General features: G+C 33.1%; 1 pseudogene; it reads left to right on the top strand.

Moving 5' to 3' along the window:
* LOC139886928 (uncharacterized) overlaps positions 1 to 25,419 on the top strand; it is a 223,380-nt pseudogene that overhangs the window by 55,009 nt on the left and 142,952 nt on the right.

Here is a 25,419-nt window from a genome sequence, read left to right as displayed (position 1 = left end):
CAATATATTTGGAAACTTTGGTAAAATTTAATCATTTTCACACAAATCACCCTCAATAATTTAAATTGTTACTGATTTCTTGCAAATGAGGGCATTGCAAGATCTTAAGTGTGGGAAGGGGTTAAATTCTTTCGGATTTTAAAATTTTTATCTTAAACACTTGGTTACCATTAAAAATACTAGTAAAGCAGTAGTTGTATTAGAATCTAGTGCTCTCTGATAAAAAAGAACAGCCCTAGTCTTATATACTGACTACCCAATTCTAGTAAAATTTTTCAAAATTTTCAATTAAATGAACTAAAAATCATGTTTATACATATTTATGAACGATAAAACTAGGTTTTAACACCGAAATTATTGTTACCTCGGAAAGGACATAAATTGAGAAACAAACTAAAATGTTAAAATTCATTTAAAATGGAATAGAGGACGATAAAAAGGAAAATAAAAGCCAAGTGTGGGAAAATTTACCAAGTTATCTTAACATATGTCACATATATCTGTAACAAATAACTGAAAATACTTTTGCTTTGGACTAAACTAAACTGTTTTACCCAATGAAAGAAAAGAAGAGATGGATCTACACGATGAATCAATTCCATCATTAAAAGGAAGTAAAGTCTTCCGAAAAAGACACGCGCTTCTTGATTTAGGTCATGAAGTTGTCGTCCAGACCAGCTGTAGGTTGACGAAAAATCTAGAAAAGTCATCACTAAAATCAGCAGGAAATCCACGGACCTCAGCATTAAACAGGGTCGCCATGTGGTCAGATTTATCCTAACCATGAGAAGGATTTATCTCGTACAATGGGGGGGGCATCATGCAAATTAGCTGGATAAGACTAATGAATCAGATCCCCAGAAAATATAATCTCCTTAAAGATTAAAAATCAGCTTTTAAGACTGATATTACTCAATCCTAGAGATTGACCTTAAAGATTGAGAATTACAAACTCATGGAATTCAATGATATCTAAACTCGAGCTTGAACGAAAAAATATTTTGATCAAAATTACAAACCGATTTGTTTTCTGAAAACCCTATTTTCAATGCGTTCATTACCATTGAACGTAAAATCCTAGGAATTCACCTGGAATTCATTAGGTCACCTGAACTAAATCGGGTGTCAACCGTAAGAACGGTGGTTGCATAGTGGTCAAAGACAGGACCTTGTGCCAGACCGAAAAATTATAAGGGTGAGCTTTACTATTGCTCCTACCAAGGATAGTAATTGCGTCCGACACGTTATAGACCATAATCAAAAGCATGTCACGGGACATTGCCGTAACAGTTGCTTGTTCAACGCTTTCCTTTACAACCGGACGGTAGTTTGCCGAAAGGTAATATACGGAACAAGTAAACTGGACGTGTTGCTTTCCAAAATACAAGGTTAGCAAGTGGGTGACACAAAACCGCAAGTTTTGAGCTAAAATTTTCAAATCTGAAACCCACCAAACCCACAAAAATATTTTGCAAACACCGGTAAAGGGTTATTCCGGAAAACTTATCTAGGGTAAAAACTAGATTTAATTTTCAAAAGATCAAATGTTTTCATAAAGATCCAATTTCCTTAATGGATCTAAATTTTTATAGTCATGTGGGACTGTAAACCATATCGTTACTACCATTGTTTATACCGCCGTATAGAAATCACTGATGTACAAAGTGTGAAGAATAAAGAAGTGATTCTAGTATTTCAAAACGATATTGCTTGAGGACAAGCAACGCTCAAGTGTGGGAATATTTGATAATGCTAAAAACGAACATATATTTCATAGCATTATTCCTCAAGAAAGACAAGCTTTTAATTGCAACTGTTCTATTTACAAGTGATATACGTTTAAATAATAAAAGGTGAAGACAAAAGACAGATTCGACGAATTGAAGACGCAAACGACCAGAAAGCTCAAAAGTACAAAAGACAATCAAAGAGGTTCCAATTATTGATAAGAAACGTCTCGAAATCACAAGAGTACAAGATTCAAAACGCAAAGTACAAAATATAAAATTGTACGCAAGGACGTTCGAAAATCCGGAACCGGGACCAGAGTCAACTCTTAACGCTCGACGTAACGGACTAAAAATTACAAGTTAACTATGTATATAAATATAATATAATATATAATTAATTATATTAATTATATATATATTATATTTATAAATAAAAAAACCGTCGGCAGAGAAAGACTCCAAGGACTGAGCTGTAATTTCATTCTCCGCGTCTCGCGGAGTTTGAAGAGGCTTTTGCCGCGAGTCGCGGAGCCCTAAATTTGAAAACTGCCTATAAAGCCAACCGAATTCTGATCAAAAACCATAATCTTTTTCTTCTCTTATCATACGTAAAATTTATATATATATATATATAATTTATATTTTAATTTTAATTTTAATTCTAATAATAAGGGTATGTTAGCGAATATTGTAAGGGTGTAAGTCGAAATTCTGTCCGTGTAACGCTACGCTATTTTTAATCATTGTAAGTTATGTTCAACCTTTTTATATTAATGTCTCGTAGCTAAGTTATTATTATGCTTATTTAAAACGAAGTAATCATGATGTTGGGCTAATTACTAAAATTGGGTAATTGGGCTTTGTACCATAATTGGGGTTTGGACAAAAGAACGACACTTGTGGAAATTAGACTATGGGCTATTAATGGGCTTTATATTTGTTTAACTAAATGAAAGTTTGTTAATGTTAATATAAAGATTTACAATTGGGCGTCCCTATAAATTACCATATACACTCGATCGGACACGATGGGCGGGGTATTTATATGTACGAATAATCGTTCATTTAATCGGACATGGGAATGGATTAATAGCCACTAGAATAATTAAAACAGGGGTGAAATTACATTCAAGGGTAATTGGTGTAATTGTTAACAAAGTAGTAAAACCTTGGTTTACACGCAGTCGATAACCTGGTGTATTCATTAAACAAAGTATTAAAACCTTGTTACAATTCGAATCCCCAATTAGTTGGAATATTTAACTTCGGGTATAATAATAATTTGACGAGGACACTCGCACTTTATATTTATGACTGATGGACTGTTATGGACAAAAACCAGACGGACATATTAAATAATCCAGGACAAAGGACAATTAACCCATGGGCATAAAACTAAAATCAACACGTCAAACATCATGATTACGGAAGTTTAAATAAGCATAATTCTTTTATTTCATATTTAATTTCCTTTACTATATATTTAATTGCACTTTTAATTATCGCAATTTTATTTTATCGCACTTTTATTATTCGCAATTTCATTATCGTTATTTACTTTACGCTTTAATTTAAGTCTTGTATTTATTTTATATTTTACATTAGGTTTTAACTGCGACTAAAGTCTTAAAATCGACAAACCGGTCATTAAACGGTAAAAACCCCCTTTATAATAATAATATTACTTATATATATATTTGTATTTTTATAAAAGTAAACTAATATAGCGTTGAGCTTTGTTTAAAGATTTCCCTGTGGAACGAACCGGACTTACTAAAAACTACACTACTGTACGATTAGGTACACTGCCTATAAGTGTTGTAGCAAGGTTTAAGTATATCCATTCTATAAATAAATAAATATCTTGTGTAAAATTGTATCGTATTTAATAGTTTTTCCTAGTAAAATATAAACTATTTTATATACACCTCGCATAACATCAAGTATTTTTGGCGCCGCTGCCGGGGACACTCTTAAACGCCGGAAGCGCAACGCTAATATAAAAAAAAAAAGAAGATTTTTAATAGTATTTTATTAAAATTCGTTTTTGTAAAAATACGTTTTAATTATTCAAAAATATAAAAAGAAAAACAAAAATATATGTATTTTTTTAGTATTTTTTTTTAATATTTAAGTTTTATAAGTTTCTTTATCTTTATTTTAGTTTATAATAATATAAATTTTATTAAATATCTTTTATTTATAGAAAAAAAACAGAAAACAGAAAATAAAAAAAAAACGCGTAAAAATTTCAAACTGCTCCAGATCTGAAATTTGAAACCCCGCGACTCGCGGGGTTTGATGTTTTAAATACCGCAACTCGCGGAGCTTCTCTGACAGGCGACAAAAAACCCTAAACCAGTATTAATTACGGTTTATTAATTAATTATTATTATTATTTAACCCTAATTATTATTATTATTATTATTAGTTTTATTTTTACTTTTACTTTTTATTTAATTTATGTATTTAGTATTAATTAGTTTTATTAAATTGTAAAATTAGTAGTTTTATTAAATAAATAATATAAAAAATAATATTTTTATAAAAATTGTACTTTTTACAACTTTTTGTATATTTTTATATTTTGTCCCTTTTTAATCATTGTAGCGTAATATTTGTATTTTTAGCTCATATTTAATTTTAAACTTAGTTTTTGCTATAGTTATTTTTACTCCTAGATTTTTAGGCTTTGCCGTAGAATTCCTTAAGTGCTTTTTCTTTAGACTAAGATTTAGGTACTTTAGAATTTTGCGACGCCTTTTTAAGTTTTAGTTTCTTTTTAAGTTATTTCCATTTGGGATTTAGTTTTTCCTGTAAGCTTTAATATTTTTAGACACCTTTTACTATGTATCAATTATCATTCCAATTAGTAATTTCAATTTGCGATTATAATTTTAAGTTAGTTGTAGTAATAAGATTAGGTTAGTTAAGTATTTTTAAGTTGTTATAAGTTTCTTTTATTTTTCCGTCACCTATTATTTTTCAACCATTTTTTTTTCTTTTTCGACCTTTTGCGACGAACTCTTTTTCTCTCTTATTTCTCGCCATTCTAGTTTTTAGGACTTAGAATTTTTTCTACTTCTTATCTAAATTTCTTAAAATTACGAAAATTTATTTTAAGTGGTTAAATTGATAGACATCAAAATTTTCTGGTTCGTAGTAATAGTTGGATTTGTACGTGGACCGGGTTATTGGAGCCAAACAGTCCTCAATTATATTGAGACCAAACGAATCCTGCCCCTCTGCTGCATCTTTTGGCTATTCAAAACGTGGGCAAAATCAGAAAAGTCTATTAATTGGATAACTTATTATAATTTTTCTTTCCTTTTAAAAACTAATAGGATATTCAGTGAATGCACCGAGCAAGACGTTCATCACCTTTTATACGTTCACCACCTGTAACTAGATCAAGACATTTAGCAAATATAACCGCCGTTGATTTTTCTTTAGAATCGTCATCCAGTCAACCAAGTACTTCAGTTCAAATTTCCGATAATCCATTTTTTGAACCCAACCTCACAATTGAGAATCCAGAGAATATTCAGGAACGGTTCGTAGATCCTGAATCATTAAACTTTCCTCCGGAACCACCAATCATTCAAACAGAGATTGTTGAGGAACGAACCATTAAATCAGAATCATCTAGTGATACCGATTCAACAAATTCAATTATGGAGAATCTGGAACCTTTAAGTATGGAAGACCGAATGAGAGCTAAACGCACTGGCCAAGGTCACGCAATTACTCATCCAGACATTAATGCGCCAGATTATGAAATCAAAGGACAAATTCTACACATGGTGACTAATCAATGCCAATTTAGTGGTGCGCCGAAGGAAGATCCAAATGAACATCTACGTACCTTTAATAGGATCTGCACACTATTTAAAATACGAGAAGTGGAGGATGAACAGATATATCTCATGTTATTTCCCTGGACTTTAAAGGGAGAAGCCAAAGATTGGTTGGAATCGTTACCTGAAGGGGCGATCGATACATGGGACATTTTAGTTGACAAATTTCTTAAACAATTCTTTCCTGCATCTAAAGCCGTAAGACTTCAAGCAGAAATTGTTACGTTCACACATAAACCAAATGAAACTCTATATGAGGCGTGGACAAGATATGGAAAGTTATTAAGAGGATGTCCGCAACATGGTTTAGACACCTATCAAATAGTACAAATATTCTACCAAGGATGCGACATCACTACAAGGAAAGACATAGATATAGCAGCTGGTGGTTCTATTATGAAGAAAACCGAAACTGATGCTTACAAAATTATTGATAACACTGCTTCCCACTCGCATGAGTGGCACCAAGAAAAAGATATCGTTAGATCATCTAAAGTAGCTAGAGCCGATTCTAGCCATGACTTAGATTCCATTTCCGCAAAGATAGATGCTGTGGAGAGACGAATGGAAAAGATGACTAAGGATATTCACTCAATACGAATTAGTTGTGAGCAGTGTGGAGGACCACATTTGACAAAAGATTGTCTCAGTATTGAATTAACAATGGAACAAAGAGAGAATATTTCATACATAAACCAAAGGCCTGGAAATAATTATCAGAATAATTATCAACCGCCAAGACCGATTTACAATCAAAACCAGAATTATAACCGAAATATTCCATACAACAACCAACAAGGTCCTAGCAATCAACAAGTATCCAATAATAATTATAATCAGCAAAGACCTAATTTTCAAAACAAACCACCACAACAAACCGATGATAAAAAGCCAAATTTAGAAGATATGATGACGAAGCTAGTTGAAACTCAAACACAGTTTTTCACATCTCAGAAACAAACCAATGAACAAAATGCTCAAGCATTTAGAAATCAACAAGCTTCTATTCAAAATCTGGAACAAGAAGTAAGTAACCTAGCAAGGTTAATAGGTGAAAGAAAACCGGGAAGTCTACCTAGTGATACAAATGCTAACCCCCGGAATGAAACAGCTAAAGCCATTACCACAAGAAGTGGTACAACACTTAAACCACCTGAAATACCTGTAACTTCTGATGAAACTATTCCTACTCCACAAGAACCACAACCTGACCAAGATAAGGAAAAAGAACCGGTAGTTGAAAAGGTTAATGAAGATAACACAGTTAAGGATAAACCTTATGTTAAACCATATCAACCACCACTTCCTTACCCGAGTAAAATGAAGAAAGAGAAACTTGAAGCCGAGCAATCCAAATTCTTGGATATGTTTAAACAGATAAATGTAAATCTTCCTTTCATTGATGTGATTTCAGGAATGCCTAGATATGCTAAATTCTTGAAAGATCTAATCTCAAATAGAAAGAAAATGGAAGAACTCTCGGCTGTTACTATGAATGCTAATTGTTCAGCAGTGCTGTTGAATAAGATACCAGAAAAATTATCTGATCCAGGAAGTTTCACAATTCCATGTTTTCTGGGTAGTCTTAGTTCAATAGAAGCATTGGCAGACTTAGGTGCTAGTATAAATCTAATGCCGTATTCACTATACGCTAAACTAGACCTTGGAGAATTGAAACCAACCAGAATAAGCATACAACTAGCCGATAGATCAATAAAATATCCTAGAGGGATAATGGAGAACATGCTAGTTAAAGTTGGTACTTTAGTATTTCCAGTAGATTTTGTTGTTTTGGACATGGAAGAAGATTCTCAAGTTCCTCTCATATTAGGAAGACCATTCTTAAACACGGCTAAAGCAATGATAGACGTGTTCGGTAAGAAACTGACCCTAAGTATAGAGGATGAGAGTGTTACCTTTTCAGTTGATAGAGCAATGCAACAACCACAATCTGCAGATGATACATGTTATTATATTCAAACTATAGATGCACATGCAGAATTATTAGAAGAATTTTCCAGAATTACAAGGAACAGGAGAATGTTCTTTAGGAGAAGGTAATGAACCAATTGATGAAGCTGAAATGTTAGCTACACTTATAGCTAATGGATATGAACCAACAACAGAAGAAATTCAAATGCTAAAAGAAGAAGACAGATATCGATATAAATCATCAATAGAAGAACCTCCGAAATTAGAGTTAAAGCCACTTCCAAACCATTTGGAATACGCTTATTTACATGGTGAATCTGAATTACCTGTAATAATATCGTCTTCTCTTACTGAAAATGAGAAATCACAACTCATTTCTGTGTTGAAAGCTCATAAACCAGCCATTGCATGGAAGATTCATGATATTAAAGGAATAAGTCCTTCGTATTGCACACATAAAATCCTTATGGAAGAGGGTCATAAAACGTATGTGCAACGCCAACGAAGACTAAATCCTAATATGCAAGATGTAGTTAAGAAAGAGATTATTAAACTGCTAGATGCAGGTTTGATATATCCAATCTCTGATAGTCCATGGGTAAGCCCAGTTCAATGCGTACCTAAGAAGGGTGGCATGACTGTCATCACAAATGAGAAAAATGAGCTTATTCCTACTAGGACTGTAACAGGATGGCGTGTATGTATTGATTATAGAAAATTAAATGATGCCACCAGAAAAGATCACTTTCCCTTACCTTTCATAGATCAAATGTTGGAAAGATTAGCCGGAAATAGTTACTATTGTTTTCTAGATGGATTTTCCGGATATTTTCAAATTCCAATAGCACCCGAGGACCAAGAGAAAACCACATTCACGTGCCCTTATGGTACTTTTGCTTACAAAAGAATGCCATTTGGACTTTGCAACGCCCCTGCAACCTTTCAAAGGTGTATGATGGCGATTTTTCATGACATGATAGAAGAATGCATGGAAGTATTCATGGATGACTTTTCAGTCTTCGGTGATACATTTAAATCATGTCTAGTTAATCTGGAACGAATGCTAATTAGATGCGAAAAATCAAATCTAGTACTTAATTGGGAGAAATGCCATTTCATGGTTAAAGAAGGCATCGTTCTTGGACATAAAATTTCAAAAGAAGGAATTGAAGTGGATAGAGCTAAAGTAGATGTAATTGCTAAACTTCCACATCCCACCAATGTTAGAGGAGTTAGGAGTTTTCTAGGGCATGCCGGTTTTTACCGACGTTTCATAAAAGATTTTTCTAAAATTGCCACTCCTATGAATAAACTCCTAGAAAAGGATGCGCCATTCATCTTTTCAGATGAGTGTATCAAATCTTTTAATATTCTTAAAGAGAAACTCACTAATGCACCGATCATGATAACACCAAATTGGAATCTACCATTTGAACTAATGTGCGATGCAAGTGATTTTGCAATGGGAGCCGTTTTAGGACAAAGGATTGAAAAACGATTTCAACCTATATATTATGCTAGTAAGACGTTACAAGGAGCACAAACAAACTATACAACTACTGAAAAAGAACTCCTTGCTATTGTCTTTGCTTTTGACAAATTTCGATCATATCTCGTTCTAGCAAAAACGATGGTCTATACCGACCATTCTGCTCTTAGATACCTATTTTCAAACCAAGATGCTAAACCAAGATTAATCCGTTGGATCTTACTCTTACAAGAGTTTGATATTGAAATCCGAGATAAAAGAGGAGCAGAAAATCTCGCCGCTGATCATCTTTCTCGTCTTGAAAATCCCGAATTAGAAGTTCTAAATGAATCGGCCATACAAGACAACTTTCCTGATGAATATCTATTGAAGATAGATTATAAAGAAATCCCATGGTTTGCAGACTATGCAAACTACTTAGTTTGTGGATTCCTTGAAAAAGGATTATCGTACCAAAGACGAAAGAAATTCTTCAGTGATATAAAACACTATTTCTGGGAAGATCCACATCTGTTTAAAAGTTGTCCCGATGGAATAATACGCCGATGTGTATTTGGAGATGAAGCTAGTAAAATTTTAAACCATTGTCACACAGGACCAACAGGAGGGCATTATGGGCCTCAACTAACAGCAAGAAAAGTTTATGAAGCTGGATTCTATTGGCCTACAATTTACAAAGACGCACACCTTCTTTGCAAATCCTGTGATGCATGTCAAAGGGCTGGAAAAATAAGTCAACGTGATGAAATGCCACAAAATGTCATCCAAGTATGTGAAGTATTTGACATTTGGGGTATTGACTTTATGGGTCCATTTCCAAAATCTCATAATAATCTATATATACTCGTAGCCATTGATTATGTATCTAAATGGGCGGAAGCACAAGCTCTCCCAACTAACGATGCACGAGTTGTAGTCAACTTTTTAAAATGTCTTTTTGCAAGGTTTGGAACACCGAAAGCTTTAATAAGTGATCGGGGTACTCATTTCTGTAATAATCAACTTGAGAAAGTTCTTAAAAGATATGGAGTAACTCATAAAATCTCCACCGCATATCATCCACAAACAAGTGGACAAGTTGAAAATACCAACCGAGCTTTAAAACGTATTCTAGAGAAAACCGTAGGATCAAATCCGAAGGAATGGTCCATTAAATTGGAGGATGCACTCTGGGCTTTTAGAACAGCCTACAAAACTCCAATTGGAACCACACCTTTTAGACTTGTTTATGGAAAAGCATGTCATCTTCCAGTAGAAATTGAACACAAAGCATTTTGGGCTTTGAAGACATGTAATCTTGATTTACATGAAGCCGGATGTCTACGATTAAGTCAACTAAATGAATTAGAAGAATTAAGACATGAAGCATACGAAAATTCGTTAATCTATAAAGAAAGAACGAAGAAATGGCATGATAAAAGAATCAGAAGTTCAAAAGAATTTAAAGAAGGATACAGAGTTCTTCTTTTCAATTCACGATTCAAGCTATTTCCTGGAAAATTGAAATCAAGATGGTCTGGACCATTCATAGTCAAAAGAGTTTTCCCATACGGAACGATAGAATTGATAAATTCAAATGGGATTGAATTTAAAGTTAATGGTCACAGAGTTAAACATTACATACATGGTCCGATGGAAGCCGACAACGAAGTTAATCACAATTTCGACACCACAGCTAACTAAGTGTGGGGAGAATCAAGTCTTTAAAGGATAATATGTATTTCTGTTAGAGTTAGATTGTCTGTTTTCGTGTAGTTCTCGAAAATAGAACCCGAATGGTCTTTCCCTAGCAGACCCTAAAGAACTAGTCTTCTCCCCCCATTCTGAATTTTTATTTTTTTTTAGGTTTTTACGAAATGAAGACTGCCTGTGAACTAAACCATGGTCTAATGCTACACGCTTTGATCACTAAACGTAATAATGACATACTACCGAGTGAAATAGTATCAGTAATCAGAGAAAGAATGGACGGAGTTAGAAAAGAATCTAGATGCGAAGATAATAAGTTACAATTTGGTAAAGGAAAATCAAAATCCGCATCGAAAAGAAGAGCACGACACCTAGAAAGATGTCACAAATGCGGAAAATGGTCACATGGAGGTAAATGTTCAAATAATCAAACCTATTCAAATACCGAATTTGTTACTTTATGCAGAGACGGACCGTTCATATGTTTAGAAGAAAAGACACTGAATGCTCGAGGTTACGCCTATGTAGCCATGGAAAACCAATTAAACCGACTATCTTATGAATGGGATAGATCATATAACTAAGAAATCTATTTCACAGGTATGTCTGTACAGTTTTTATTTTTATTTTTAACCTTTTGATAATAAACGCTAATTTGTTCGCTAAAAAGTATTAAATTGGTATTGAATAAAATTAGGTTTGGCGACCGAAATTATTGATATCATTCAAAAATTTATTACATCACTGCGAAATTTAACGTTTATTCTTAAGGTATAAATATCTTTAATCAATCAAACCAAAATATTTCAAAAATTCGTCATGAGTTAAATTAGGTCTTGGAACCGAAATTACTTTACCGAAAAGAGGGGCGCATATTTTTGATAATATTTGATTGATTAAAGTGGGATAAAAATACAAAAAGATTTTTAAATTTATTTTTACCATGTTTTTAAAATTAATATAAATCTTAAATTAATATTGTAAACTTTATAAAAACAATATATTTAAAATTGTAAATATTTGAAAAATTAATATAAGTTTGATATGAATTTATAAATTTTTAAATTAAATTTGGTGTGAATTTTTAATTTTTAAAATATTAATTTTTAATTTTATGCATTTCAAATTTTAAGTTTGGTGTGAATTTTTAATAATAATTTTGAATTTTATATTTAAGTTGTGTGAATTTAAAAACAAAAATTTACTTTATCTCATTAAGTTAAGAATATGATTTTTAAAATTCGTCGTAAGTTGAAGACTAGGTCTTTGAACCGAAATTGCTTTACCCGAGGGAGGGACGAGAACTTTTATTATCATTATTTTTAATCTTATTGAATTAAAGTATGCCAAAAACATTAAAAAACCCAAAAATCTTAGCTTTAAAAACAATCGCTACAAAAAGACAAATTTTAAAATTTTGTCGAAGGACAGACTAGGACATCGATCCGAAACGACCTCGTCCTAAATAACAAGGGAAACAAAATTTTAAAATTAAGTACTTAATTGTTTCAAAAGTTAATGATTAAAAAAAAAAAAAAAAAAAAAAAAAACAACTCCGCGAGTCGCGGAGTTTGGAGGGTAAATCCCCGCGACTCGCGGAGGTACCGAAAATCAAAAAAAAATAAAAAGAGCTGAACGATCAGTACACTCCACAACTCAAAAACACAGCGAATTTCACAGCGAAAAAACCCCGAAAAACCACCCAAAAACACCCCAAAAATCACGATTTTTAACCGTTAATCATCAAATCTTTTGCTAAAATCATGTTAAGAAGGATGCTATCTAAGAATTACTCAAGAAAAACGGTAAATTTCTACACCTAAACACCATTTAATTCGAAATTTGGTGTTCTTGAGCTATTTTTTCCCCAAATTGATTTTGATGCTTTTTAGTGTAATTAGACTTAAATTGTTTATGTATTATGCTTGTATAACCTAGATTGATGCTGTTTAACATGATTAGAAGCCTTAAACTTCAAATTTTGAATAATCTAGGGTTTGTGTTCTTGAGCAAATTTGGGGCTTTTTGATATAAACAGGTTATGGCCGATTTTTGTCATGAATTGTTGCTAAAATAAGTAGTGTAACATGTCTAGGTAGTTAAATGATCCAAACTTTGAGCCTAAACATGATTTTGAGAATTAAAGTGGACTTTTTCAAGTCTAAAATTCATGAACTTGATTTTTGAAAGATAATGCCATTTGAGACTTGTTTAATTGCTAGTAATGATTATTTTGACATGTTATTTGAGTTGAATGTTTATGAACTTGGCGAACATTTTCGTATATGCTTATTTGAAAAAGTGTAGATTTGATAAAAATGTGAAAATGAGCTTAAGTTTGATATAAATTGATAATGTCATTGTAATTATTTTGATTAATGATTTTGCTGACACTAATGCATATTTGGATGCACAAAAATTGTGTTTGATGTGTTTTGCAGAATGAAAGGGGTGAATCTTCATCCCAAGCCCGCAATGCTCCTGCTGAGAATTTGGAACAACAGGAGGTGGATAACTACTACAAGCAGGATGTACCTCATCCAGTCATGACCTTTTCCGATATGCACTTGGAAGAGTTGCACCCGAACCTGAGATTTGACAGACTTTGGATAGATTATCCAAAATATCAAAGGGGTTTGCATACTCTTCATTCTAAGGTTGTTGAGGTACCGAGGGTCATAGAATGGGGACCCTTAGAAGCTGTAGAATTGGCCGGGCCAATTAGGGAATTACTTGTACAGAGGTATGGTAATTCTTCTTTTAATGACTGGATATGTTTATTCACCATACGTAGACCTGTATATAAAGTATGGTGTGAAGAATTGTTATGTAGTATAGAGTTGAATGATCGGGTAGCTAGTTTAACCGATCGTTCTTTTATTAGATTTTTGTTAGGCGGTTCGATGTGCCACATGTCTTTACTGGACATGGCTCAGGCTTTACGTATATATACGCCTGAGGAGTTAGCGTCTGCCGATTGTAGAGGATTGATACTAAACGGTAGAAAGATAGATGAAAATTTTGATACACACGGTGTGTGGAGTCAAATGACAAGCCATCACTGTTTCAAAGGGGGAAATTACTCTTATTTGGATATAGATAGAGCCGAATTAAGAGTGATACATAGGTTTTTAGCTAATTCGATTACACAAAGGGGTAAGAACAAAGAAAAAGTAAATGAACAGGATTTGTTTTACCATATGTGTATTCGAGACCCACAAAGCGCTGTAAGTATACCATATTCTGTGGGTTATTATTTATCAGCTATGGTTCGGGGGATGCGACCACATAGCATAATAGGAGGTGGTATTTTTATTACTTTGATTGGTGAATATCTCGGTGTGGATATAAGTCGGGGGAGATTATTACTAGAAGAGCCGGAACCCCGCGATACTATAGGTTTAAATGTATACCATGGTGCGAAAGTTTTGAAGAGGCGAAATAACGCCGCAGTACGATACCATGGTAGACATCCACAGGTGGAGAGAAACCAGCAACAAGGTAATGTAGGAGGGGGGAATGAGATGCAAGAAATGCATAGGTTTATAGCTTCTCAGGAATACGAAAATGCTAGACAGAGAGCATTTGAAGATTGGCAAGTTCATCAGAACCAGATCATAGCTCATTGCCAACATATAGGTAGAAACTATATTCCTACACCGAAACCCATCTTCCCTCCTTGGTCTATAGAGATGCAGCCACCATATCCTACGTATGACCCTGCCGAAGCATTCTATAGCACTTATGGTTATGCCTGGAACCCCTATTGGTACCAATATCATCCTTAGTTTACTTATTATTTTTTTTTATTTTGTAATTTGTAATTATTGATACGTTTAATACTTTTGTTAATATTGTAATCATTTTTATAATTATCTAACTTTTATTCTTAGATTTTAATAATTTTTTGAATGTGGGGTAATATACCAAACTTCAAAAAATATGTATATATGTTTGCAGTTTATCTTATGTACACAACAGGGTAAAACAACGCATTTTCAAAGACTGGCATTAAGTTCAGCAAAAGCAACTAATTTTGACGACAAGATGCAAAATATATGTGAAATAACAACAAGACGGAATGAACAAATGATGTGCACCATTTATCATTCAGCAAACAAACGTCAATATATTTGGAAACTTTGGTAAAATTTAATCATTTTCACACAAATCACCCTCAATAATTTAAATTGTTACTGATTTCTTGCAAATGAGGGCATTGCAAGATCTTAAGTGTGGGAAGGGGTTAAATTCTTTCGGATTTTAAAATTTTTATCTTAAACACTTGGTTACCATTAAAAATACTAGTTAAGCAGTAGTTGTATTAGAATCTAGTGCTCTCTGATAAAAAAGAACAGCCCTAGTCTTATATACTGACTACCCAATTCTAGTAAAATTTTTCAAAATTTTCAATTAAATGAACTAAAAATCATGTTTATACATATTTATGAACGATAAAACTAGGTTTTAACACCGAAATTATTGTTACCTCGGAAAGGACATAAATTGAGAAACAAACTAAAATGTTAAAATTCATTTAAAATGGAATAGAGGACGATAAAAAGGAAAATAAAAGCCAAGTGTGGGAAAATTTACCAAGTTATCTTAACATATGTCACATATATCTGTAACAAATAACTGAAAATACTTTTGCTTTGGACTAAACTAAACTGTTTTACCCAATGAAAGAAAAGAAGAGATGGATCTACACGATGAATCAATTCCATCATTAAAAGGAAGTAAAGTCTTCCGAAAAAGACACGCGCTTCTTGATTTAGGTCATGAAGTTGTCGTCCAGACCAGCTGTAGGTTGACGAAAAATCTAGAAAAGTCATCACTAAAATCAGCAGGAAATCCACAGACCTCAGCATTAAACAGGGTCGCCATGTGGTCAGATTTATCCTAACCATGAGAAGGATTTATCTCGTACAATGGGGGGGGCATCATGCAAATTAGCTGGATAAGACTAATGAATCAGATCCCCAGAAAAGATAATCTCCTTAAAGATTAAAAATCAGCTTTTAAGACTGATATTACTCAATCCTAGAGATTGACCTTAAAGATTGAGAATTACAAACTCATGGAATTCAATGATATCTAAACTCGAGCTTGAACGAGAAAATATTTTGATCAAAATTACAAACCGATTTGTTTTCTGAAAACCCTATTTTCAATGCGTTCATTACCATTGAACGTAAAATCCTAGGAATTCACCTGGAATTCATTAGGTCACCTGAACTAAATCGGGTGTCAACCGTAAGAACGGTGGTTGCATAGTGGTCAAAGACAGGACCTTGTGCCAGACCGAAAAATTATAAGGGTGAGCTTTACTATTGCTCCTACCAAGGATAGTAATTGCGTCCGACACGTTATAGACCATAATCAAAAGCATGTCACGGGACATTGCCTTAACAGTTGCTTGTTCAACGCTTTCCTTTACAACCGGACGGTAGTTTGCCGAAAGGTAATATACGGAACAAGTAAACTGGACGTGTTGCTTTCCAAAATACAAGGTTAGCAAGTGGGTGACACAAAACCGCAAGTTTTGAGCTAAAATTTTCAAATCTGAAACCCACCAAACCCAAAAAATATTTTGCAAACACCGGTAAAGGGTTATTCCGGAAAACTTATCTAGGGTAAAAACTAGATTTAATTTTCAAAAGATCAAATGTTTTCATAAAGATCCAATTTCCTTAATGGATCTAAATTTTTATAGTCATGTGGGACTGTAAACCATATCGTTACTACCATTGTTTATACCGCCGTATAGAAATCACTGATGTACAAAGTGTGAAAAATAAAGAAGTGATTCTAGTATTTCAAGACAATATTGCTTGAGGACAAGCAACGCTCAAGTGTGGGAATATTTGATAATGCTAAAAACGAACATATATTTCATAGCATTATTCCTCAAGAAAGACAAGCTTTTAGTTGCAATTGTTCTATTTACAAGTAATATTCGTTTAAATAATAAAAGGTGAAGACAAAAGACAGATTCGAAGAATTGAAGACGCAAACGACCAAAAAGCTCAAAAGTACAAAAGACAATCAAAGAGGTTCCAATTATTGATAAGAAACGTCTCGAAATTACAAGAGTACAAGATTCAAAACGCAAAATACAAAATATAAAATTGTACGCAAGGACGTTCGAAAATCCGGAACCGGGACCAGAGTCAACTCTCAACGCTCGACGCAACGGACTAAAAATTACAAGTCTACTATGCACAAGAATATAATATAATATATAAATAATTATATTAATTATTTATATTTTATATTTATATATAAAATCCGTCGGCAAGAAAGACTCCAAAGGATGTGAGCTGTAATTTCTATCTCCGCGACTCGCGGAGTGTGAAGGCCAAAAGGGCCGCGAGTCGCGGAGCCCTAAATTTGAAAACTGCCTATAAAGCCAACCGAATTCTGATCAAAAAAATATAATCTTTTTCTTCTCTTATCATACGTAAAATTTTTATATATATATATAATTTATATTTTAATTTTAATTTTAATTCTAATAATAAGGGTATGTTAGCGAATATTGTAAGGGTGTAAGTCGAAATTCTGTCCGTGTAACGCTACGCTATTTTTAATCATTGTAAGTTATGTTCAACCTTTTTATATTAATGTCTCGTAGCTAAGTTATTATTATGCTTATTTAAAATGAAGTAATCATGATGTTGGGCTAATTACTAAAATTGGGTAATTGGGCTTTGTACCATAATTGGGGTTTGGACAAAAGAACGACACTTGTGGAAATTAGACTATGGGCTATTAATGGGCTTTATATTTCTTTAACTAAATGAAAGTTTGTTAATGTTAATATAAAGATTTACAATTGGGCGTCCCTATAAATTACCATATACACTCGATCGGACACGATGGGCGGGGTATTTATATGTACGAATAATCGTTCATTTAACCGGACACGGGAATGGATTAATAGCCACTAGAATAATTAAAACAGGGGTGAAATTACATTCAAGGGTAATTGGTGTAATTGTTAACAAAGTAGTAAAACCTTGGTTTACACGCAGTCGATAACCTGGTGTATTCATTAAACAAAGTATTAAAACCTTGTTACAATTCGAATCCCCAATTAGTTGGAATATTTAACTTCGGGTATAATAATAATTTGACGAGGACACTCGCACTTTATATTTATGACTGATGGACTGTTATGGACAAAAACCAGACGGACATATTAAATAATCCAGGACAAAGGACAATTAACCCATGGGCATAAAACTAAAATCAACACGTCAAACATCATGATTACGGAAGTTTAAATAAGCATAATTCTTTTATTTCATATTTAATTTCCTTTACTATATATTTAATTGCACTTTTAATTATCGCAATTTTATTTTATCGCACTTTCATTATTCGCAATTTCATTATCGTTATTTACTTTACGCTTTAATTTAAGTCTTGTATTTATTTTATATTTTACATTAGGTTTTAACTGCGACTAAAGTCTTAAAATCGACAAACCGGTCATTAAACGGTAAAAACCCCCTTTATAATAATAATATTACTTATATATATATTTGTATTTTTATAAAAGTAAACTAATATAGCGTTGAGCTTTGTTTAAAGATTTCCCTGTGGAACGAACCGGACTTACTAAAAACTACACTACTGTACGATTAGGTACACTGCCTATAAGTGTTGTAGCAAGGTTTAAGTATATCCATTCTATAAATAAATAAATATCTTGTGTAAAATTGTATCGTATTTAATAGTTTTTCCTAGTAAAATATAAACTATTTTATATACACCTCGCATAACATCAAGTATTTTTGGCGCCGCTGCCGGGGACACTCTTAAACGCCGGAAGCGCAACGCTAATATAAAAAAAAAAAGATTTTTAATAGTATTTTATTAAAATTCGTTTTTGTAAAAATACGTTTTAATTATTCAAAAATATAAAAAGAAAAACAAAAATATAAGTATTTTTTTAGTATTTTTTTTAATATTTAAGTTTTATAAGTTTCTTTATCTTTATTTTAGTTTATAATAATATAAATTTTATTAAATATCTTTTATTTATAGAAAAAAAATAGAAAACAGAAAAAAAAAAAAAACGCGTAAAAATTTCAAACTGCTCCAGATCTGAAATTTGAAACCCCGCGACTCGCGGGGTTTGATGTTTTAAATACCGCAACTCGCGGAGCTTCTCTGACAGGCGACAAAAAAACCCTAAACCAGCATTAATTACGGTTTATTAATTAATTATTATTATTATTTAACCCTAATTATTATTATTATTATTATTAGTTTTATTTTTACTTTTACTTTTTATTTAATTTATGTATTTAGTATTAATTAGTTTTATTAAATTGTAAAATTAGTAGTTTTATTAAATAAATAATATAAAAAATAATATTTTTATAAAAATTGTACTTTTTACAACTTTTTGTATATTTTTATATTTTGTCCCTTTTTAATCATTGTAGCGTAATATTTGTATTTTTAGCTCATATTTAATTTTAAACTTAGTTTTTGCTATAGTTATTTTTACTCCTAGATTTTTAGGCTTTGCCGTAGAATTCCTTAAGTGCTTTTTCTTTAGACTAAGATTTAGGTACTTTAGAATTTTGCGACGCCTTTTTAAGTTTTAGTTTCTTTTTAAGTTATTTCCATTTGGGATTTAGTTTTTCCTGTAAGCTTTAATATTTTTAGACACCTTTTACTATGTATCAATTATCATTCCAATTAGTAATTTCAATTTGCGATTATAATTTTAAGTTAGTTGTAGTAATAAGATTAGGTTAGTTAAGTATTTTTAAGTTGTTATAAGTTTCTTTTATTTTTCCGTCACCTTTTATTTTTCAACCATTTTTTTTTCTTTTTTGACCTTTTGCGACGAACTCTTTTTCTCTCTTATTTCTCGCCATTCTAGTTTTTAGGACTTAGAATTTTTTCTACTTCTTATCTAAATTTCTTAAAATTACGAAAATTTATTTTAAGTGGTTAAATTGATAGACATCAAAATTTTCTGGTTCGTAGTAATAGTTGGATTTGTACGTGGACCGGGTTATTGGAGCCAAACAGTCCTCAATTATATTGAGACCAAACGAATCCTGCCCCTCTGCTGCATCTTTTGGCTATTCAAAACGTGGGCAAAATCAGAAAAGTCTATTAATTGGATAACTTATTATAATTTTTCTTTCCTTTTAAAAACTAATAGGATATTCAGTGAATGCACCGAGCAAGACGTTCATCACCTTTTATACGTTCACCACCTGTAACTAGATCAAGACATTTAGCAAATATAACCGCCGTTGATTTTTCTTTAGAATCGTCATCCAGTCAACCAAGTACTTCAGTTCAAATTTCCGATAATCCATTTTTTGAACCCAATCTCACAATTGAGAATCCAGAGAATATTCAGGAACGGTTCGTAGATCCTGAACCATTAAACTTTCCTCCGGAACCACCAATCATTCAAACAGAGATTGTTGAGGAACGAACCATTAAATCAGAATCATCTAGTGATACCGATTCAACAAATTCAATTATGGAGAATCTGGAACCTTTAAGTATGGAAGACCGAATGAGAGCTAAACGCACTGGCCAAGGTCACGCAATTACTCATCCAGACATTAATGCGCCAGATTATGAAATCAAAGGACAAATTCTACACATGGTGACTAATCAATGCCAATTTAGTGGTGCGCCGAAGGAAGATCCAAATGAACATCTACGTACCTTTAATAGGATCTGCACACTATTTAAAATACGAGAAGTGGAGGATGAACAGATATATCTCATGTTATTTCCCTGGACTTTAAAGGGAGAAGCCAAAGATTGGTTGGAATCGTTACCTGAAGGGGCGATCGATACATGGGACGTTTTAGTTGACAAATTTCTTAAACAATTCTTTCCTGCATCTCTTTGACTTCAAGCAGAAATTGTTACGTTCACACAGAAACCAAATGAAACTCTATATGAGGCGTGGACAAGATATGGAAAGTTATTAAGAGGATGTCCGCAACATGGTTTAGACACCTGTCAAATAGTACAAATATTCTACCAAGGATGCGACATCACTACAAGGAAAGACATAGATATAGCAGCTGGTGGTTCTATTATGAAGAAAACCGAAACTGATGCTTACAAAATTATTGATAACACTGCTTCCCACTCGCATGAGTGGCACCAAGAAAAAGATATCGTTAGATCATCTAAAGCAGCTAGAGCCGATTCTAGCCATGACTTAGATTCCATTTCCGCAAAGATAGATGCTGTGGAGAGACGAATGGAAAAGATGACTAAGGATATTCACTCAATACGAATTAGTTGTGAGCAGTGTGGAGGACCACATTTGACAAAAGATTGTCTCAGTATTGAATTAACAATGGAACAAAGAGAGAATATTTCATACATAAACCAAAGGCATGGAAATAATTATCAGAATAATTATCAACCGCCAAGACCGATTTACAATCAAAACCAGAATTATAACCGAAATATTCCATACAACAACCAACAAGGTCCTAGCAATCAACAAGTATCCAATAATAATTATAATCAGCAAAGACCTAATTTTCAAAACAAACCACCACAACAAACCGATGATAAAAAGCCAAATTTAGAAGATATGATGACGAAGCTAGTTGAAACTCAAACACAGTTTTTCACATCTCAGAAACAAACCAATGAACAAAATGCTCAAGCATTTAGAAATCAACAAGCTTCTATTCAAAATCTGGAACAAGAAGTAAGTAACCTAGCAAGGTTAATAGGTGAAAGAAAACCGGGAAGTCTACCTAGTGATACAAATGCTAACCCCCGGAATGAAACAGCTAAAGCCATTACCACAAGAAGTGGTACAACACTTAAACCACCTGAAATACCTGTAACTTCTGATGAAACTATTCCTACTCCACAAGAACCACAACCTGACCAAGATAAGGAAAAAGAACCGGTAGTTGAAAAGGTTAATGAAGATAACACAGTTAAGGATAAACCTTATGTTAAACCATATCAACCACCACTTCCTTACCCGAGTAAAATGAAGAAAGAGAAACTTGAAGCCGAGCAATCCAAATTCTTGGATATGTTTAAACAGATAAATGTAAATCTTCCTTTCATTGATGTGATTTCAGGAATGCCTAGATATGCTAAATTCTTGAAAGATCTAATCTCAAATAGAAAGAAAATGGAAGAACTCTCGGCTGTTACTATGAATGCTAATTGTTCAGCAGTGCTGTTGAATAAGATACCAGAAAAATTATCTGATCCAGGAAGTTTCACAATTCCATGTTTTCTGGGTAGTCTTAGTTCAATAGAAGCATTGGCAGACTTAGGTGCTAGTATAAATCTAATGCCGTATTCACTATACGCTAAACTAGACCTTGGAGAATTGAAACCAACCAGAATAAGCATACAACTAGCCGATAGATCAATAAAATATCCTAGAGGGATAATGGAGAACATGCTAGTTAAAGTTGGTACTTTAGTATTTCCAGTAGATTTTGTTGTTTTGGACATGGAAGAAGATTCTCAAGTTCCTCTCATATTAGGAAGACCATTCTTAAACACGGCTAAAGCAATGATAGACGTGTTCGGTAAGAAACTGACCCTAAGTATAGAGGATGAGAGTGTTACCTTTTCAGTTGATAGAGCAATGCAACAACCACAATCTGCAGATGATACATGTTATTATATTCAAACTATAGATGCACATGCAGAATTATTAGAAGAATTTCCAGAATTACAAGGAACAGGAGAATGTTCTTTAGGAGAAGGTAATGAACCAATTGATGAAGCTGAAATGTTAGCTACACTTATAGCTAATGGATATGAACCAACAACAGAAGAAATTCAAATGCTAAAAGAAGAAGACAGATATCGATATAAATCATCAATAGAAGAACCTCCGAAATTAGAGTTAAAGCCACTTCCAAACCATTTGGAATACGCTTATTTACATGGTGAATCTGAATTACCTGTAATAATATCGTCTTCTCTTACTGAAAATGAGAAATCACAACTCATTTCTGTGTTGAAAGCTCATAAACCAGCCATTGCATGGAAGATTCATGATATTAAAGGAATAAGTCCTTCGTATTGCACACATAAAATCCTTATGGAAGAGGGTCATAAAACGTATGTGCAACGCCAACGAAGACTAAATCCTAATATGCAAGATGTAGTTAAGAAAGAGATTATTAAACTGCTAGATGCAGGTTTGATATATCCAATCTCTGATAGTCCATGGGTAAGCCCAGTTCAATGCGTGCCTAAGAAGGGTGGCATGACTGTCATCACAAATGAGAAAAATGAGCTTATTCCTACTAGGACTGTAACAGGATGGCGTGTATGTATTGATTATAGAAAATTAAATGACGCCACCAGAAAAGATCACTTTCCCTTACCTTTCATAGATCAAATGTTGGAAAGATTAGCCGGAAATAGTTACTATTGTTTTCTAGATGGATTTTCCGGATATTTTCAAATTCCAATAGCACCCGAGGACCAAGAGAAAACCACATTCACGTGCCCTTATGGTACTTTTGCTTACAAAAGAATGCCATTTGGACTTTGCAACGCCCCTGCAACCTTTCAAAGGTGTATGATGGCGATTTTTCATGACATGATAGAAGAATGCATGGAAGTATTCATGGATGACTTTTCAGTCTTCGGTGATACATTTAAATCATGTCTAGTTAATCTGGAACGAATGCTAATTAGATGCGAAAAATCAAATCTAGTACTTAATTGGGAGAAATGCCATTTCATGGTTAAAGAAGGCATCGTTCTTGGACATAAAATTTCAAAAGAAGGAATTGAAGTGGATAGAGCTAAAGTAGATGTAATTGCTAAACTTCCACATCCCACCAATGTTAGAGGAGTTAGGAGTTTTCTAGGGCATGCCGGTTTTTACCGACGTTTCATAAAAGATTTTTCTAAAATTGCCACTCCTATGAATAAACTCCTAGAAAAGGATGCGCCATTCATCTTTTCAGATGAGTGTATCAAATCTTTTAATATTCTTAAAGAGAAACTCACTAATGCACCGATCATGATAACACCAAATTGGAATCTACCATTTGAACTAATGTGCGATGCAAGTGATTTTGCAATGGGAGCCGTTTTAGGACAAAGGATTGAAAAACGATTTCAACCTATATATTATGCTAGTAAGACGTTACAAGGAGCACAAACAAACTATACAACTACTGAAAAAGAACTCCTTGCTATTGTCTTTGCTTTTGACAAATTTCGATCATATCTCGTTCTAGCAAAAACGATGGTCTATACCGACCATTCTGCTCTTAGATACCTATTTTCAAAACAAGATGCTAAACCAAGATTAATCCGTTGGATCTTACTCTTACAAGAGTTTGATATTGAAATCCGAGATAAAAGAGGAGCAGAAAATCTCGCCGCTGATCATCTTTCTCGTCTTGAAAATCCCGAATTAGAAGTTCTAAATGAATCGGCCATACAAGACAACTTTCCTGATGAATATCTATTGAAGATAGATTATAAAGAAATCCCATGGTTTGCAGACTATGCAAACTACTTAGTTTGTGGATTCCTTGAAAAAGGATTATCGTACCAAAGACGAAAGAAATTCTTCAGTGATATAAAACACTATTTCTGGGAAGATCCACATCTGTTTAAAAGTTGTCCCGATGGAATAATACGCCGATGTGTATTTGGAGATGAAGCTAGTAAAATTTTAAACCATTGTCACACAGGACCAACAGGAGGGCATTATGGGCCTCAACTAACAGCAAGAAAAGTTTATGAAGCTGGATTCTATTGGCCTACAATTTACAAAGACGCACACCTTCTTTGCAAATCCTGTGATGCATGTCAAAGGGCCGGAAAAATAAGTCAACGTGATGAAATGCCACAAAATGTCATCCAAGTATGTGAAGTATTTGACATTTGGGGTATTGACTTTATGGGTCCATTTCCAAAATCTCATAATAATCTATATATACTCGTAGCCATTGATTATGTATCTAAATGGGCGGAAGCACAAGCTCTCCCAACTAACGATGCACGAGTTGTAGTCAACTTTTTAAAACGTCTTTTTGCAAGGTTTGGAACACCGAAAGCTTTAATAAGTGATCGGGGTACTCATTTCTGTAATAATCAACTTGAGAAAGTTCTTAAAAGATATGGAGTAACTCATAAAATCTCCACCGCATATCATCCACAAACAAGTGGACAACACTATTATGAAAATACAAATATATATATAAGTAATATTATTATTATAAAGGGGGTTTTTACCGTTTAATGACCGGTTTGTCGATTTTAAGACTTTAGTCGCAGTTAAAACCTAATGTAAATATAAAATAAATACAAGACTTAAATTAAAGCGTAAAGTAAATAACGATAATGAAATTGCGAATAATAAAAGTGCGATAAAATAAAATTGCGATAATTAAAAGTGCAATTAAATATAAAGTAAAGGAAATTAAATATGAAATAAAAGAATTATGCTTATTTAAACTTCCGTAATCATGATGTTTGACGTGTTGATTTTAGTTTTATGCCCATGGGTTAATTGTCCTTTGTCCTGGATTATTTAATATGTCCGTCTGGTTTTTGTCCATAACAGTCCATCAGTCATAAATATAAAGTGCGAGTGTCCTCGTCAAATTATTATTATACCCGAAGTTAAATATTCCAACTAATTGGGGATTCGAATTGTAACAAGGTTTTAATACTTTGTTTAATGAATACACCAGGT

This window comes from Rutidosis leptorrhynchoides, chromosome 1 (assembly GCF_046630445.1).
Source record: "Rutidosis leptorrhynchoides isolate AG116_Rl617_1_P2 chromosome 1, CSIRO_AGI_Rlap_v1, whole genome shotgun sequence".
In the NCBI taxonomy this organism is placed as follows: Eukaryota; Viridiplantae; Streptophyta; class Magnoliopsida; order Asterales; family Asteraceae; genus Rutidosis; species Rutidosis leptorrhynchoides.
The sequence above is the reverse complement of the archived record's forward strand: the minus strand, read 5'-3'. Positions and strand labels throughout refer to the sequence as shown.